This window comes from Phoca vitulina, unplaced genomic scaffold (genome assembly GCF_004348235.1).
Source record: "Phoca vitulina isolate PV1807 unplaced genomic scaffold, GSC_HSeal_1.0 scaffold40, whole genome shotgun sequence".
NCBI lineage: Eukaryota > Metazoa > Chordata > Mammalia > Carnivora > Phocidae > Phoca > Phoca vitulina.
In genome coordinates, this window is record NW_022589743.1 from 7675630 (window position 1) to 7694212 (window position 18583).

Sequence of the window (18583 nt, forward strand, 5' to 3'; positions counted from 1 at the left end):
GAAGATAAAGCCCTTGCCCCTTGCTAAAAGATTTTACAGAAGCCTCAAATGAGACAGGTGCCCTATCTTGTCCTCTTCAGGATTCCTTCACCTTCCCCTCCTGGTTACTGGACTCATACCTAGAGTCAAATCTAGCATTACCTGGATCTGCCAAGGTGTAAGAATGAATATAACCATATGAGCTTCAGGACCTGACTAATATACTGCGAAGAACCAAACAATTCTATCTAGGAGTGAATTCTGAGAGTGCTGGGAGGTGAAAATATATAACTAGATAAGGAAGAGTTTGTTAATATTGGACCACTATTGTGACACAGGATTTAACGCCCTGGCAAGAGCCCCAGGACAGGATTCTAATATACTGCTGGGATGGGTTTTGGAAGCCTGGAAAGAGCAGAAATATAGATGCCAAAACTACCATAGCTGACCATGGGGGAAAAAAAATCAGAAGGCTCAGAAAGTGGGCCTTTTAAAAGAAATCTACTATATAAGACAAAAACAAAAAGCATCTGCTAACTACATTTCTCAGGAGGGTCCAGAGTACATTCCATTCTATTTACAAAGTTGATAAGGAATGAACTGAGGAGAGGGATGCCTGGGCCATGTAACACAGTACCGACAGCAGGAGATACCATGACAAATTGGGCTCTCTAACAGCAATGGGTATGATAAGATGCTGAGAAAACAGAGGCCGGGTGGCAGCACTTAGCCATCGGAAGGAAGGTGGGCATAATTACAATGGGCAAGACCAGAGTGGCAGCTGAAAGGCCTAACCTACAGAGCTGAATGAAGATGGTTATTAGAACATGGTGTCTTCAGGAGCATGATAAACAGCCAAGAAGGGCATTGTTTAATATACAGAATCAAAAGTAATCAAGAATAGCTGGGCAGAGAGTGGAGGTCAGCCGTGCACTAGAAAGCCATAATCTCCTCCACAATTTCTAGCCCTGAGTAATCTTTAGACCCCAAATCAATCAATTGAAAAGATGGCTGCTGACTACAAAACCATGGCAAAATATGTCACAGTGATTTTCCCCAAAGGACCTATGACTTTTTATTTAGCTATACACTAGAGAAGGGAATATCAGATCTTTTGAGAATTATTGGACACAGGGTTCGAGTTGATGCTACTACGGTTAGAACAGGGATGTGTGGATATCAAGTCAGATGATTAATAGAGTCCTGGCGCATGAATCATTGGCAGAATGTTCACATTGGTTCCTTGACTTGTAGATTCTTGTGTAGTTCTGAGTTTTGTATAGTTTTCAAATGTATTATATACTAAAAATAAGAAGAATGGGTGGAGGGGGTACCCAAAATGGAATAAAACAGAAACAAATGAATATAACTGTATTTGAAATGCATAATGTAACTACACTGAAGGAGGCAAAATAAGGGTTCAAGTCATTTTTGCATATAATAATGGACAAGAGGACATCACATGTCTCCTAATACAATGCAGCAAGAAGAATATAACATCTCTTCTCTGGTATTCCTACCAAAAAAAAAAAAAAAACAACCATAAAACCTAAACCTAATCATAAGAAAATATTAGATAACCTAAATTGGTCTATATATTCAAAAACATCAAGATTATGAAAGATGAAGGGTATTCAGCTATGCAGTTAAAGGAGACTTAAAACATATGACAACTAAATGCCAAGTATGATCTGGATTAGATTCTGGACCAGAAAAAAATAATTATTAAGGACACTAGTGAGACAATTGGTGAAATTTAAGTAAGCCTCTGATAAAAGCATTCTGCCAATGTCAATTTCCTGATTTTCATCATTGTACTGTGGTTAGGATAAATATATTAGAGTATTTAGAGGTGGGGGCATTATGTTTGAGAGAAACAAAGAAATTATGGTAAAATATTTGGGTAATCTCGGTGAACGGTAGAAGGGGATTTGTATTAATTTTTCAACTTCTCTGTAAGTCTGAAATTATTTCATAATAAAAACTTAAATGCATGCAAAAGTTCTAATTCTTTAAAGGAATATATTTTTGAATTCACAGCAGCATTTATACTTCAGTGGGTATTTTGTTTCCAGTGCTGGACTACCTAGAAGGCTAATATATCTGACAGTGTCATAATTATACTAAGAACTTCTTTCCAAGTCTCTCTGAATCGAAATGACTTAGCATCCCAAGGGGAAAAGAAAGTATAGAAAACAGGTAACACAACTTAATTATATTGTCCCCTTTCCTTTAAGCACATCTGATACAGGACACAGACCAATAAAACAAACCATGGCTATCCCTGTGGTTTTCATGGGCTCTCTATTACCCATTCTGATTTGATTCTATGTTTAGCTTCTGACTCTTGTCTCCAAATTCCATAGAGGCTTTATTGATTATTTCTTAGGTTTAGTGTTTTTGTTTTCATCCACTCATTCATCACCAAATACTTACTGACAACACAGTGGGTGCCAAACACCTGGGGTAGAGTTTTAGAAGTCTGACAGTCTTATATAGTCCTCAAACTGCCCTGTATGTGACTTTAATTTCTCTCCCAAAACATGTATAGTCACCTCCCTTGATGTGTTCTAATTTGAGTATCTCTTTAGAAGGATACACTGCCTTAACGAACTCTTCAGAGCCCAATCCCACCCCCACTGACCCCCACTGGTAGAATCAGTTCAGTACTCTGCAAAGGGGAGATTTGAATAAAATAAGGTCGGGTGAATATTTCAATGACATGTCCATCTCCCCACAAATCTGCCTGACATGCTACTTAACAAATTTAAGAACCAGAGAAAATATTTCCGTATGTATGGAAAACCATGTTAGTAGAAAACAATTTCAAGCTAAAATCTACACAAGCTTGTATTTTAAAGTGTAGAGTTAAATAGGTATAACACACGAAGGAAATTTCAACAGTAAAAAATATTTATCTTCAGCTTCATAATATTGGAAACTAATATTGGTCGTGTCCCTAGGTTTCCTTTGGGCAATTAGGGGGAAATTTAAGCGATTTAAGATTGAGGATCTGTAGTGAATGAAAATAAACAATATTACTCAATTCAGTTATGACCACCCCAAGACAGTATTAACTTATCCCTCTGCCTAACAGAAGAATATTGATCCCCAAACACTAAAGCTTTTTTTTTTCATATTGTATATGTAGTCCAGAAACTTGCCTTATCTCAAAATAGATCATTCCATCTTCCTTACACTGCAGAGTAACACTGAAGGGTAACAAGATCTTGAAGATGAATTTTAAAAAAATAAAAACTGAGGGGAGGCAGAGCAAGATGGCAGAGGAGTAGGAGACTTGGATTTCGTCTGGTCTCAGGAATTCAGCTGGATAGGGATCAAACCATTCTGAACACCTACAAACTCAACAGGAGATCGAAGAAAAGAATAGCAACAATTCTCTGAACAGAAAAGCGACCACTTTCTGGAAGGTAGGACGTGCGGAGAAGTGAATCCGAGGCGATATTCGGGAGGATAGACGGGGGGGGGGGGGGCCTCCGTCGGCCGCTTCTGGCAAGTGATAGAGCCACGGAGCACAAAAGCAGAACTTTTAGAAGTCTGCTCCGCTGAGGGACGTCACTCCAGTGCCTAAGCGGGGGGTGGAAAAATCACGGGACAGTGTGGTCTCAGGACCCTCAGGGTCACAGAAAGAACGGGGGTGCCTGAGTGCAACAGAGCTCCCAGGGATCGGAGCGGGGAAGCCGGCTGCAGAGACGGAACCCAGGCATGGGCTCTCAATCAGGGTTGCCATAAACCATGATCCGCGGCACAGTGGGGCCACTGCTCCTCCAGCAGGGACCCAACAAGCGGCAGATCCGGGGAGACTCACCTTCTTCCCCGGGGAGGAGAGGCGCAGGAGCGCACCGCGGGGATCTGATGGGTTTGGAGACTGACACGGGGTTGGGTGCCAGATAGAAAGGCGCGGTCACAGGCCGGGTGAGCACGGAGTGAGGCCGGAGACCGGGAAGAAGGGAGTGACTAATGGCTTTTCTCTGCGGGCTCACTGAGGAGCGGGACCCCGAGTTCTCGGCTCCTCTGGGGCGGAGACTGGGAGGCCGCCATTTTCACTCTCCGCCTCCAAAGCTGTACGGAAAGCTTGCAGGGAACAAAAGCTCCGGAGAGCAAAGCCCGAGCAGATTACTTAGCCCAGACCCAGCAAGGGCAGGGCAATTCCGCCTCCGGCAAAGACATTTGGGAACCACGGCAACAGGCCCCTCCCACAGAAGATCAGCGAGAACAGCCACCCAAGACCAAGGTTACCGATCAGTGAGAACGGCAGAACTCCAGCGCTAGGGGAATACTGCACATAGAATCCATGGCTTTTTTACCATGATTCTGTAGTCTTTCAAAGTTAATTTTCTTTTTTTTAACTGTCTTTTTTTTTTTTTTGAATTTTTCTTTTTCCCTTTTTCAACCAACATCTTATCAATACCTTTTTTAAAAAAACATTTTTATTTTTCATTTTTAAAGTCATATTCTATCCCTTCATAGTAGTTCCCCATATTTTTGGCATATATATATATATAAGTTGTTCTCTCTTTAAAGTTTTGAGATAGTTTCTTCTAACAGATCAAAATATACCCTAAATCTCTAGTATATGGTTTTTTTCTACTCCCCTGCCGGATCACATTCTCTCCTTTTTCTTTTTTTTTTTTAAATCCTCTTCTTTCTTTTTTCAAACAACTTCTTATCAATTCCTTTTGTACAATTTTTTATAATTTCCATCTTTACAGTCATATTCCATCCCTTCATCATATCAACCCTTAATTTGTACATATATAAGTTTTTCTTTCTTTAAAATTTTGGGAGGCACTTTCTTCTAACAGACCAAAATACACCCAAAATCTAGTGTGTGGCACTGATTTATATACCAGTCTGATAATATTTGATCATATTCTGGTTTTTTTTTTGTTTTGTTCTGTTTCTGTTTGTTTTTATATTTTCCTTTTTTTTTTTTCTTTTTCCTTTTTTCTCTTTCCCTTTCTTTTCCCACTGCTTCAGGTCTTTTCTGATTTGTTTAGAGTATATTTTCTGGGGACATTCTTACCCTGTTAGCATTTTGTTCTCTCATTAATCTATTCTCCTCTGCACAAAATGACAAGATGGAAAAAATCACCTCAACAAAAAGAACAAGAGGTAGGACCGACTGCCAGGGACCTACTCAATATGGACATTAGTACGATGTCAGATCTAGAGTTCAGAAGCATCACTTTAAAGATACTAGCTGGACTTGAAAAAAACATGGAAGTTATTAGAGAAACCCTTTCAGGAGAAGTAAAAGAACTAAAATCTAACCAAGTCAAAATCAAAAAGGCTATTAATGAGGTGCAATCAAAAATGGGGGCGCTAACTGCTAGGATAAATGAGGCAGAAGAAAGAATCAGTGAGATAGAAGACCAAATGATGGAAAATAAAGAAGCTGAGAAAAAGAGAGATAAACAACTACTGGATCACGAGGGCAGAATTCGAAATATAAGCGATACCATAAGACAAAACAACATTAGAATAATTGGGATGCCAGAAGAAGAAGAAAGAGAGAGAGGGGCAGAAGGTATAACGGAGCAAATTATAGCAGAGAACTTCCCTAATTTGGGGAAGGAAACAGGCATCAAAATCCAGGAAGCACAGAGAACCCCTCTTAAAATCAATAAAAATAGGTCAACACCCTGACATCTAATAGTAAAACTTACAAGTCTCAGAGACAAAGAGAAAATCCTGAAAGCAGCTCGGGAGAAGAGATATGTAACCTACAATGGTAGAAACATTAGATTGGCAACAGACCTATCCACAGAGAGCTGGCAGGCCAAAAAGGACTGGCAGGATATATTCAGAGCACTAAATGAGAAAAATATGCAGCCAAGAATACTATATCCAGCTAGGCTGTCATTGAAAATTGAAGGAGAGATAAAAAGCTTCCAGGACAAACAAAAACTAAAGGAATTTGCAAACACGAAACCAGCCCTACAAGAAATCTTGAAACGGGTCCTCTAAGCAAAGAGACAGCCTAAAAGCAACATAGACCAGAAAGGAACACAGACAATATACAGTAACAGTGACCTTACAGGCAATACAATGGCACTAAATTCCTATCTTTCAATAGTTACCCTGAATGTAAATGGGCTAAATGCCCCAATCAAAAGACACAGGCTATCAGATTGGATTAAAAAACAAGACCCATCGATATGCTGTCTGCAAGAGACTCATTTTAGACCCAAAGACACCCCCAGATTGAAAGTGAGGGGGTGGAAAACCATTTACCATGCTAATGGACACCAAAAGAAAGCTGGGGTGGCAATCCTTATATCAGACAAATTAGATTTTAAACCAAAGACTGTAATAAGAGATGAGGAAGGACACTATATCGTGCTTAAAGGGTCTATCCAACAAGAAGATCTAACAATTGTAAATATCTATGCCCCTAACATGGGAGCAGCCAATTATATAAGGCAATTAATAACAAAAGCAAAGAAACACATCGACAAAAATACAATAATAGTGGGGGACTTTAACACCCCCTCACTCAAATGGACAGATCATCTAAGCAAAAGATCAACAAGGAAATAAAGACTCTAAATGACACACTGGACCAAATGGACTTCACAGACATATTCAGAACATTCCATCCCAAAGCAAAGGAATACACATTCTTCTCTAGTGCCCATGGAACATTCTCCAGAATCGATCACATCTTAGGTCATAAATGAGGTCTCAACGGGTACCAAAAGATTGGGATCATTCCCTATTTTCAGACCACAATGCTCTGAAACTAGAACTCAATCACAAGAGGAAAGTTGGAAAGAACTCAAATACATGGAGGCTAAAGAGCATCCTACTAAAGAACGAATGGGTCAACCAGGAAATTAAAGAAGAATTTAAAAAATTCATGGAAACCAATGAAAATGAAAACACAACTATTCAAAATCTTTGGGATGCAGCAAAGGTAGTCCTAAGAGGAAAGTATATAGCAATACAAGCCTTTCTCAAGAAACAAGAAAGGTCTCAAGTACACAACCTAACCCTACACCTAAAGGAGCTGGAGAAAGAACAGCAAATAAAGCCTAAACCCAGCAGGAGAAGAGAAATAATAAAGATCAGAGCAGAAATCAATGAAATAGAAACTAAAAGAACAGTAGAACAGATCAACGAAACTAGGAGCAGGTTCTTTGAAAGAATTAACAAGATTGATAAACCCCTGGCCAGATTTATCAAAAAGAAAAGAGAAATGACCCAAATCAACAAAATCATGAATGAAAGAGGAGAGATCACAACCAACACCAAAGAAATACAAACAATTATAAGAACATATGAGCAACTCTATGCCAGCAAATTAGATAACCTGGAAGAAATGGATGCATTCCTAGAGGTGAATCAACTACCAAAACAGAACCAGGAAGAAATAGAAAACCTGAACAGACCTATAACCACTAAGGAAATTGAAGCAGCCATCAAAAATCTCCGAACAAACAAAAGCCCAGGGCCAGATGGCTTCCTAGTGGAATTCTACCAAACATTTCAAGAAGAATTAATACCTATTCTTCTGAAACTGTTCCAAAAAATAGAAATGGAAGGAAAACTTCCAAACTCGTTTTATAAGGCCACCATTACCTTGATCCTAAAACCAGGCAAAGACCCCATCAAAAAGGAGAATTACAGACCAATATCCCTGATGAACATGGATGCAAAAATTCTCACCAATATACTAGCCTATGGGATCCAACAGTACATTAAAAGGATTATTCACCACGACCAAGTGGGATTTATCCCTGGGCTGCAAGGTTGGTTCAACATCCACAAATCAATCAAAGTGATACAATACATTAACAAAAGAAAGAACAAGAACCATATGATCCTCTCAATAGATGCAGAAAAAGCATTTGACAAAGTACAGCATCCTTTCTTCATCAAAACTCTTCAGAGTATAGGCATAGAGGGTACATACCTCAATATCATAAAAGCCATGTATGAAAAACCTACAGCGGGTATCATTCTCAATGGAGAAAAACTGAGAGCTTTCCCCCTAAGGTCAGGAACGCGGCAGGGATGTCCACTATCACCACTGCTATTCAACATAGTATTGGAAGTCCTAGCCACAGCAATCAGACAACAAAAAGAAATCAAAGGCATCCAAATCGGCAAAGAAGAAGTCAAACTCTCACTCTTTGCAGATGATATGATACTTTATGTGGAAAATCCCAAAGACTCCACCCCAAAACTGCTAGAACTCATACAGGAATTCAGTAAAGTGGCAGGATATAAAATCAATGCACAGAAATCAGTGGCATTCCTATACACCAACAACAAGACAGAAGAAAGAGAAATTAAGGAGTCGATCCCATTTACAATTGCACCCAAAACCTTAAGATACCTAGAAATAAATCTAACCAAAGAGGCAAAGGATCTGTACTCAGAAAACTATAAAATACTCATGAAAGAAATTAAGGAAGACACAAAGAAATGGAAAAACGTTCCATGCTCATGGATTGGAAGAACAAATATTGTGAAGATGTCAATGCTACCTAGAGCAATCTACACATTCAATGCAATCCCCATCAAAATACCATCCACTTTTTTCAAAGAAATGGCACAAAGAATCCTAAAATTTGTATGGAACCAGAAAAGACCCCGAATAGCCAGAGGAATGTTGAAAAAGAAAAGCAAAGCTGATGGCATCACAATTCCGGACTTCCAGCTCTATTACAAAGCTGTCATCATCAAGACAGTATGGTACTGGCACAAAAACAGACACATAGATCAATGGAACAGAATAGAGAGCCCAGAAATGGACCCTCAACTCTATGGTCAACTAATCTTCAAAAAAGCAGGAAAGAATGTCCAATGGAAAAAAGACAGTCTCTTCAACAAATGGTGTTGGGAAAATTGGACAGCCACATGCAGAAGAATGAAACTGGACCATTTCCTTACACCACACATAAAAATAGACTCCAAATGGTTGAAAGACCTCAATGTGAGAGAGGAGTCCCTCAAAATCCTAAAGGAGAACACAGGCAGCAACCTCTTCGACCTCAGCCGCAGCAACTTCTTCCTAGAATCATCGCCAAAGGCAAGGGAAGCAAGGGCAAAAATGAACTATTGGGACTTCATCAAGATAAAAAGCTTTTGCACAGCAAAAGAAACAGTCAACAAAACCAAAAGACAACCGACAGAATGGGAGAATATATTTGCAAATGACATATCAGGTAAAGGGCTAGTATCCAAAATCTATAAAGAACTTATCAAACTCAACACCCAAAGAACAAAGAATCCAATCAAGAAATGGGCAGAAGACATGAACAGACATTTTTCCAAAGAAGACATCCAAATGGCCAACAGACACATGAAAAAGTGCTCAACGTTGCTCGGCATCAGGGAAATCCAAATCAAAACCTTAATGAGATACCACCTCACACCAGTCAGAATGGCTAAAATTAACAAGTCAGGAAATGACAGATGTTGGCGGGGATGCGGAGAAAGGGGATCCCTCCTACACTGTTGGTGGGAATGCAAGCTGGTGCAGCCACTCTGGAAAACAGTATGGAGGTTCCTCAAAAAGTTGAAAATAGAACTACCATATGATCCAGCAATTGCACTACTGGGTATTTACCCCAAAGATACAAAAGTAGGGATCCAAAAGGGTACGTGCACCCCGAAGTTTATAACAGCAATGTCCACAATAGCCAAACTGTGGAAAGAGCCAAGACGTCCATCGACAGATGAATGGATAAAGAAGAAGTGGTATATATATACAATGGAATATTATGCAGCCATCAAAAGGAATGAGATCTTGCCATTTGCAATGACGTGGATGGAACTGGAGGGTATTATGCTGAGCGAAATAAGTCAAACAGAGAAAGACATGTATCATATGACCTCACTGATATGAGGAATTCTTAATCTCAGGAAACAAACTGAGGGTTGCTGGAGTGGGGGCTGGGGTGGGAGGGATGGGGTGACTGGGTGATGGACACTGGGGAGGGTATGTGTTCTGGTAAGCGCTGTGAATTGTGCAAGACTGTTGAATCACAGATCTGTACCTCTGAAACAAATAATGCAATATATGTTAAGAAAAAAAAAAGAAGAAGATAGGAGGGGAAGAATGAAGGGGGGGAAATTGGAGGGGGAGACGAACCATGAGAGACGATGGACTCTGAAAAACAAACTGAGGGTTCTAGAGGGAGGGGGGTGGGAGGATGGGTTAGCCTGGTGATGGGTATTAAAGAGGGCACGTTCTGCATGGAGCACTGGGTGTTTTGCACAAACAATGAATCATGGAACACTATATCTAAAACTAATGATGTAATGTATGGGGATTAACATAACAATTAAAAAATTAAAAAAAATAAAGAAATAAAATAAAAACTGAATTTTAAATTATATAATTGCCAGGGTTGAAAAATAGTTGCATTATCAATTAATCCACCCAAGTTATATAAAGCACAGTCATTTCTTTTCCCAGGAATCATAAATTAAAAGTTTTTGAGTTAATGCTAAAACAATGACAACAAACTTTAATATAATCAGCAGCACTTCTTCATTCCATAGCATTGTGATACCCAGTAGGGCTCCTGTATTACATGAAATATGTCTCGATCCCCTTTCCCTGCCATTTGACTCTGTAACTGATACAGCAACAAATCAATGAAAATATCCCTAACCCAACAGACAGAAAGTTATATTCCCTAGGATTAAGTAAATTACATCTTTGGCTAATTCAGATGAAAAAAGAAATATGGTTTCTAGGAAATTGGCATTTTTCTGACATTTGAGGATTTTACCACTGCTGCCTTTGACGAATTTATATAACCCTGCTTTTTAGGCAGGATTACCAATGCAAACAACTTGTATTCATTCCACAGTGTTGAATTCAAATGGTTAGTATAGAAAGAAACTCTAGCAACAAATTCTCATATTATTCTCATAGGACCAAGAGATCAAATAAGGTCACCATGTCTTTGAGACTTGACTCAAACCTCTCAAACTCTTTTTCTTGAATCCTAATGCTCTTGTCAAGCTTTGTTTCTCCAGAGACTAAAAGTATTGTGACCATTTCTCATTTTGACTTTCTGGTTTTGCAAATTTCTTGATCTCTTAACCTTGGGTTACGTCAAAGTACAATCATTGGATTTCTTCTTTCTCTATATACTCTCCCTTGGGAGCTTATACAGTTTTGAAGCTTTAAATATCATCTGCATACCCATGCCCCTGAATTTATATCTCTATTGCATTCTTCTCCCCAAACTCTAGGTTCATTTATGCAATGCCCACTTGACATCTCCATGTGAATACCTAATGACTATCTCCAAATTAACATAGTCAAGATTCTAATCATAAACTGCACCCTTAAACCTGCTCTCACTTCATTCTTCCATATTTCACTTTAATGATAATTCAAACCAATGACCTTTCAGAATACAAATCTTAGTATGATCTTGAATCTGCTTTCTCACCTATTTCATCCAATCTATCAAGAACACATGAGCGATCTCACTTCAAAATATACCCAAGACAAACACCCACAGTCAAAATTGTCACACACAATCCCATTTATGATAGCAGCAAAGAGAATAAAATACTCAGGAGTAGATATAATTCATGGAAGCAAAGACCTATACATTTAAAACAATAAAACATTTATGAAAGACACTGAAGATACAAATAAATGGAAAGATATCCTGTGTTTAAAGACTGGAAAAAATTATATTGTGGGGCACCTGAGTGGCGCAGTTGGTTAAGCAACTGACTCTTGGTTTTGGCTCAGGTTGTGAGATGGAGCCCCAAGTCGAGCTCTGTGCTCAGCATGGAGTGTGATTAAGAGTCTCTCTCCCAGGGCACCTGGGTGGCTCATATGGTTGGGCATCTGACTTCAGCTCAGGTCATAATCTCCAGGTCCTGGGATCGAGCCCCACATCAGGCTGACAGATCGGCAGGGAGTCTGCTTCTCCCTCTCCCTCTGCCTCTCCCCCTGCTTGTGCTCTCTCTCAAACGAATAGATAAAATCTTAAAAAAAAAAAAAAGTCTCGCTCCCTCTCCTTCTGCCCCTCCCCTCCCATGCTCTCATTCTCTATCTCTCAAATAAATAAATCTTAAAAAAATTATATTGTTAAAATGTCCATTCCACCCAAAACCATCTACAGATTCAATGCAATCCCTTTCAAAATCCTAATGGCATTTTTTTAAAGAAATAGAAAAAAATAATTCTAATATTTATATGGAAGCAAATATGGAGGGTCCCATCTTACAGGAAAACAGACTCACCAGTAGAAACCACCATGGGAATCAGTGGCAGGGTAGAAAAATCTGAACTATAATTGACAAATTACTGGAAGCTCAGTGTGGACAAGTCTGAAAGTTAAAAACTCCAAAGGGACCCAATCATGAGGGCCCCCCCAATATTGTAAGCATTACCTCCAGGAGTTTGACAGAGTACAACAGTAAATACCAGAGAAAAATCCCCTTGTGCTTCCAAAGGGGCAAGGGGGAAAGTAGCCATTTTTAAATACAGCAGAACACTCTGTTCTTCTTAACAAAGACTGACCTCGGGGAAACTAATTAACCATACCATCATTATAACTATGTTAACCTGTTGTAGTTTAATCAGAGCCTAACTGACATGGGGGAAGGGAAGTACTCAACTCCAGCTGACTCTGGTCCTTCATCTGGGAGAAGGAAAATCCCCAACTCCAGTCCACTCTAGCCATCCTGTCCTCACCTACAGAAGCAGGAAGAAAAAAATAAGAAACACTTGTGAAGTTCACAGATCAGAGACCCTCTAGACTCACTAAAGACTGACATTAGAGGACTACAGTGCATCACATCTATTATAGGGGAAGAAAACATTTCTCTTCTTTCCTTCTAGGTTCTTTGGCTGATTTAGTAATTAAATTGATGTAAGATTAAAAGGAGAAAAAGAAATTTAATATCATATGTACAGGATCTCCCAGAATATGAATCTAAAAGAAGTAACCAAAGTAGGCAGCCTTTAAACCTTTAAATTAAGAAACAATTATTTGTGAAGATCTGACAAAACAAAGGGGTTTGGGCTTGCGATAGCAAGTTAATGAAGAAGTAAAATTTGTTCATACAGCCCTCTAGGCCTTGCATTGCCTATCTGTGGCTCTAAAGATGGCTTCCATCCTCCTGGTGTGGGAGAAGAGCTTCACATGGGAGATTTATTTCTTATTTTCAGGCGGACAAAAAAAGGGTCAGAGTGTCCTTCTTGTACCAGCTGTTTCCTAAGTAACTTTAATTTAAAAAACAAACAAAAAAACAAAAAAACAATATGCCAACGTGATATATTTTGTGGTGGCATAATTTGCTTCCTCTCACTACCAAGAAAAACATCGCAAGGCATACCAACAGGCAAAAAGCACAATTTCAAGAGACAGAGCAAGCATCAGAACCAGACATGGCAGGGAGGCTGGAATTATCAAACTGGGAATTTAAAACGACTATGATTAATATACTAAGGGCTGTAATGGAAATGTAGACAGCATGCAGGAATTGATGCGCAATATAAGCAGAGAGATGGAAATCCTAAGAAAGAACCAAAAAGAAATGCTAGAGATAAAAAAAAAAAAATACTGTAACAGAAATGTAAAGTAAACTTAGCATGGCTGAGCAAAGAATCACTGAGCTAGAGGATGGAGCAATAGAATTCTCAAAAACCAAAAAGCAAAGAGAACAAAGGCAGAAGGAGGAGGAGGAGGAGGAAGGAGGGAAGAGGAAGAAGGGAGAGAAAGGGTGGGGAGGAAGGAGGAGAAGAAGAAGAAATCCGAAGACTATGGATCAATGACAAAATGTAGTTTTCTACTCAAAATCCTTTGACAGTGTCTCATTTCATTCAGAGTAAAAGCACAAGTTCTTACAATAGCCTAGGAAACCCTATACAATCCGGGCCCCTTACTGATCTGAATTCATCTCATTCCCTCCACTCCATTCAACCACTCAGATTCCTTGCTGCTCCTGAAGCACTTCTTCTCTAAGAGACCACACTTCCTGTTCTCCTTGCCTCAGATGCCCTCCCCTCAACAATTAGTGTGGCTCACTCTCATATTCCTTTTTAAATCTTTTCTCAAACTTCACTTTCTCTGAGATGCCTTATCTGATTACACTATTTTAAAGTGCACCTTCTCCCTTTCCCATCTCCAATTATCCATACGGTTTTATTTTTAGCCATAGCATTATCAAATAACTTACTAATCAATCAGCATGTATATTTTTTGGTCTTCCAACTAGAGTAAGAGCAGAGACTTCCATCTGTTTTATGCACTGCTATGTCTCCCAGCACTTACAAAAGGCTTGACAAATAACAAATATTTGCTGCAGGAACAGATGTAACTCTCTTGTTTTTTTTATGTGCATCACCCTTCTCATCTTTGTATCAACCTCCCAGCAACTTCCCTGCTGGTTATCCTTTTAGCAGACCTCTGATTCAAAAATGGGCATATGTAGTCAGTTTTACTAAAATTTTTGGTCAGTAGAGAAGGGTTAAATTGCCACCCAGAAAAGAAGGTATCTGTGCCTTGAAAATATCAGTATCCTCCCTGCACAAGGTTCTTCCCTTACCTGGTTCCTCCCCAAGCTCCAGCCATGTGTCACCAGTTATTTCCTACTATAGTCACTGCCTTACCTTCCATCTTCTCAGCTCTGTTCTTAGCTGCTCTCCCAACTCCCATATTTCTGTTAACTTCTTTTTTTTAAAGATTTTATTTATTTGTTTGTTTGTTTGTTTATTTATTTGAGAGACAGAGAGAGAGAGAGCAAAAGCAGCGGGAGCAGCAGATGGAGAGGGAGAAGCAGGCTCCCTGCTGAGCAGGGAGCAGGACTCGGGGGTCCATCCCAGGACCCTGCAATCATGACCTGAGCTGAAGGCAGATGCTTAACCCACTGAGCCACCCAGGCACCCATCTGTTAACTTCTTATGCAGTATTTTACTACATCTTTTTTTTTCCTAAAGATTTATTTATTTGAGAGAGAGAGACACAGGGAGTCAAGGGAAGGGCAGAGGGAGAGGGAGAGAAATCCTCAAGCAGACTCCCTGCTGAGCAATGCAGGGCTTGATCCCAGGACCCTGAGATTGTGACCTAAGCCTAAATCAAGAGTCAGATGCTCAGGTGCCCCTTTTTCTATCTCTTTAAGTGCTATGTTCCTCTAGATCATACCTTCAGTGCTAGCTACTGTGTCCACAATTACAAAGGCTGGCCAAGGGATGTTCATAATCAAAGGCAGCTCTCTCCCTAGGAGGAATTCTCATGCAAGCTGTTTAAAATAAAAGACCGGCTTTGCTACACAAGTCAAAACCAGCAGTACAAGGAATTCTAGGAATGTTTTTAATTCCACATTTCTCTGGAGCACCAAAGTGCAGATATGGATATAAGAGCTTCATCTTACCAATGAGTCAAGTTGCCAAAATGACTACCAAAAAATCTCCATAGAAGATGGTGTCCCTCAAGTGTAGCCCTTATGGCATTGACCTTGAGAAGTATATATGGTGTGTTACTAGGATTTATCAGCTTGTGAAGAAAGGTACTTGCTTTTAAAAGAAAAAAACAATTTATACAGATAATCATATTTTTAAATTTTTAATATAAATGTAAAATAATCTTTTTTAATTAACTCTTACTTAAAATTAAGTAAGTAACCTTTAGGATTGGCTTATTTTTCTCCAGTTTTTAGATGTTGTTTCCTTTGAGAACTGGATATGGCATTTCTTCCAGAGCTCAGTCCACAAATTGAGGTATAATGCTTTTTTAAGATGTAACAGGCACTTGCGATTACAAATTACTTATTATGAAACTTTTCACCACATGCATTATCTTATTTGAACCATGATGTGAATTGTTCTGTTCAGGAAGATCAAATCTTTGGACATGTACCAAAAGAATAATGCTTAAGAAAGAAAAAAAAACCCCACATAGCTTTTAAAGTTGTATCCAGAAATGATAACAATAACACATAGCCCCAGGGGCCTCAGATTTAAATTAAGAATATTGCTTTTATTGCACTATGAACTGTATTTTTTTTATTCAAGCTGAGACATTCAGCAACTAACAATGTTACTATTAAGCATACATTAAAAGGAAACTAGGGTATTTCTTTGTGTAGAAACACCAAAATGGGGAACATACTGTAATCATACTGCACTTCCTAATGGTACCATAGAGAAATGGACAAAGAACAAAAATAAATGTAGATAAAACCTTTAGATATACAATAGAGTTATCTTGTATAAAAGGAATTTAATATAGAGATATCTTTGTAACAATCAACATTGCCTCAGGAAGATAACACCAAAAAACCTGTTTTATCTGCCATAAAGGAAGTACTGCAGAATTTAATAAATGCATTCCCAATTTCTTTACAAGCAAGGAAAAGTAAAAGTTAGTTAAATTAATAAATGATGAGATGGTTAGCTAGAGAACTGTGTTCAAATGATCAGGCTGGCTATGTTGTGAATAGGCCAGATATTTGTTAGAAAACACAGCTTTTAAATATAGGCCTTTCGGGTTGCCTGGTGCCTCAGTCGGTTAAGCGTCTGCCTTCAGCCTAAGTCATGATCTCAGGGCCCTGGGATGGAGCCTGGGCTTCCTGCTCAGTGGGGAGTCTGCTTCTCCCTCTGCTCCTCCCCTGTCTCGTGCTCTCTCTCTCCCTCTCTATTTGAAAAAATAAGTAAATAAATAAATATAGGCCTTTCTGTAAGATCATGTTTTCAACTCATCCATGACACAGTTGACCTCAAGAGATCAGTATGCCCACTTTCTTGTAGTCATAAAGGGCCTTTTATATACTTTCCTAATCTTATTTGCATTTGTGATTTTTAAAAATACTTCAGAAAAGATGCTGTCAGGTCTACCATGGCTATAAATTATCTGAATATAGAATCACCTTCCACTTCTCTTTGGAGAGGTTTCTCTGAAAACCCAAGTTTTCCTGGGTTCTGTATCATGCATAGATATCTAATATGGCATGACAGACTCTGTTAACAGTCGTTTTGGTTTCCACAACAAGAATAGTCGTCTACCTCCCCATTCCAAAAAGTGTTATTATTATTGGACGGAGCACATATAGGTACTAGAATAAGACAAATCAGTGTGAATGCTACTGCACCACTTTTAAGTTAGTCTGTTAATCTCAGTGATAGCACCTTCCTACCCCACCATTCCCTCCACTGTAAAGTGATAAAATGCCATCCACCACTCCAGCCTATTCTGAGGAGTAAATGATAGTAAGAGACAAAAGGCATATAGAAAGCATTCAGTAAATCTTCTTTCCCTTTTCTTGTCTTGTCCTGAAAAATACACAATATGAAATTAAGTATAATCCAGCCACATGGCTGAAATACATTTTCTTGTAGTAAACCTCATACACTTGGTTTTATTTTCTGCTTGAGAACTCCCTATATTAAAAGCAAACAAACAAATGATTGACTTTTGAAAAAAGAAACCAAACAATTGTCTTTAGAATGTTTACCATCCAGAATGAAAAATGTCACAATTAATTTCCCAGTTATGGGAATGTGAAAAATGAGGGGGTTTCTGCTTCTATGATGTTCAAACTTTGTAGCTACATCAAGCAAAATAGGAATATTCTCTTAAATGTGAAACAGGGCTATATATCCCTAGGAGCTCAGAGGATCTTAGTGAGGATGATAGTTTAAGATACCTTCTTCCCTCTTTATTGGCCAAAATCAGAAAGAAAACTTTAATGCAAAATGAAATGTATTGTTTATTATCTTAAAATCACATACCTGATTAAGTTACTCAATCTAAATAAAGCAATTGGTCTCTGTAGATAAGTGAATAGGTCCAAGATTACTATGGTGTGACTATTGCACAGAAATCCTATTTACAGAAGGAGTAAAGTGACAGGGATGATGATCCTCAATACTTTTATAAACCCTCCTGTCCTGTGACCAAATGAACGGGAAAGATCAGTGTGTGCCTCACTCCTATGGGAGAAGTTTTATTGTCTGTGATAATGTAGAATTGAGTTCAATACCAGTTCAAATAAATATTTCTTCAACACCTACTATGAATCAGCATTATTCTAGGCACTTAGACTATAGAGCTCATTAGCTACAGTCCTTATTCTTGGGGAGCTTGTAGTCTAGTTGAAGACAGGCTTAAGGCAGAAATGTCAAATTGTTGTTTCAATTATAGCCACATGATAAGAAGTTTAGTGCCACATTAAAAAAAAAAAAAAAAAGCTTAATTTTTTTTCATATTATTTAAAAAATAAATTTAAGTGAAAAGAGCAACTGAAAAACACAAGTGCAAATTACATGTCTATAGGAAGACTATATTTTGTATCCCTTTATCCATAAGTATGTCAGTATGTATTTCAAAAATAATTACTAAGTTTTAATAAAACAACCAGAATAACATTATCACATATAAAAATATTAACACATCTCTTAATATCACTCAATGACTACTCGGTGCTCAAATGGCCAACTGTCCCACAAATGTCTTTTTGTTGTTTAAAATCAGATTCCAGATAAGGTCTGATCATTTTAATTGGCTAATATAATTATTAAGTCTCCTTAGTCTACAGATGTCCCCTCTTTCTAACTTTATCATTTACTTGTTGAAGAAACCAGGTTGCCTGT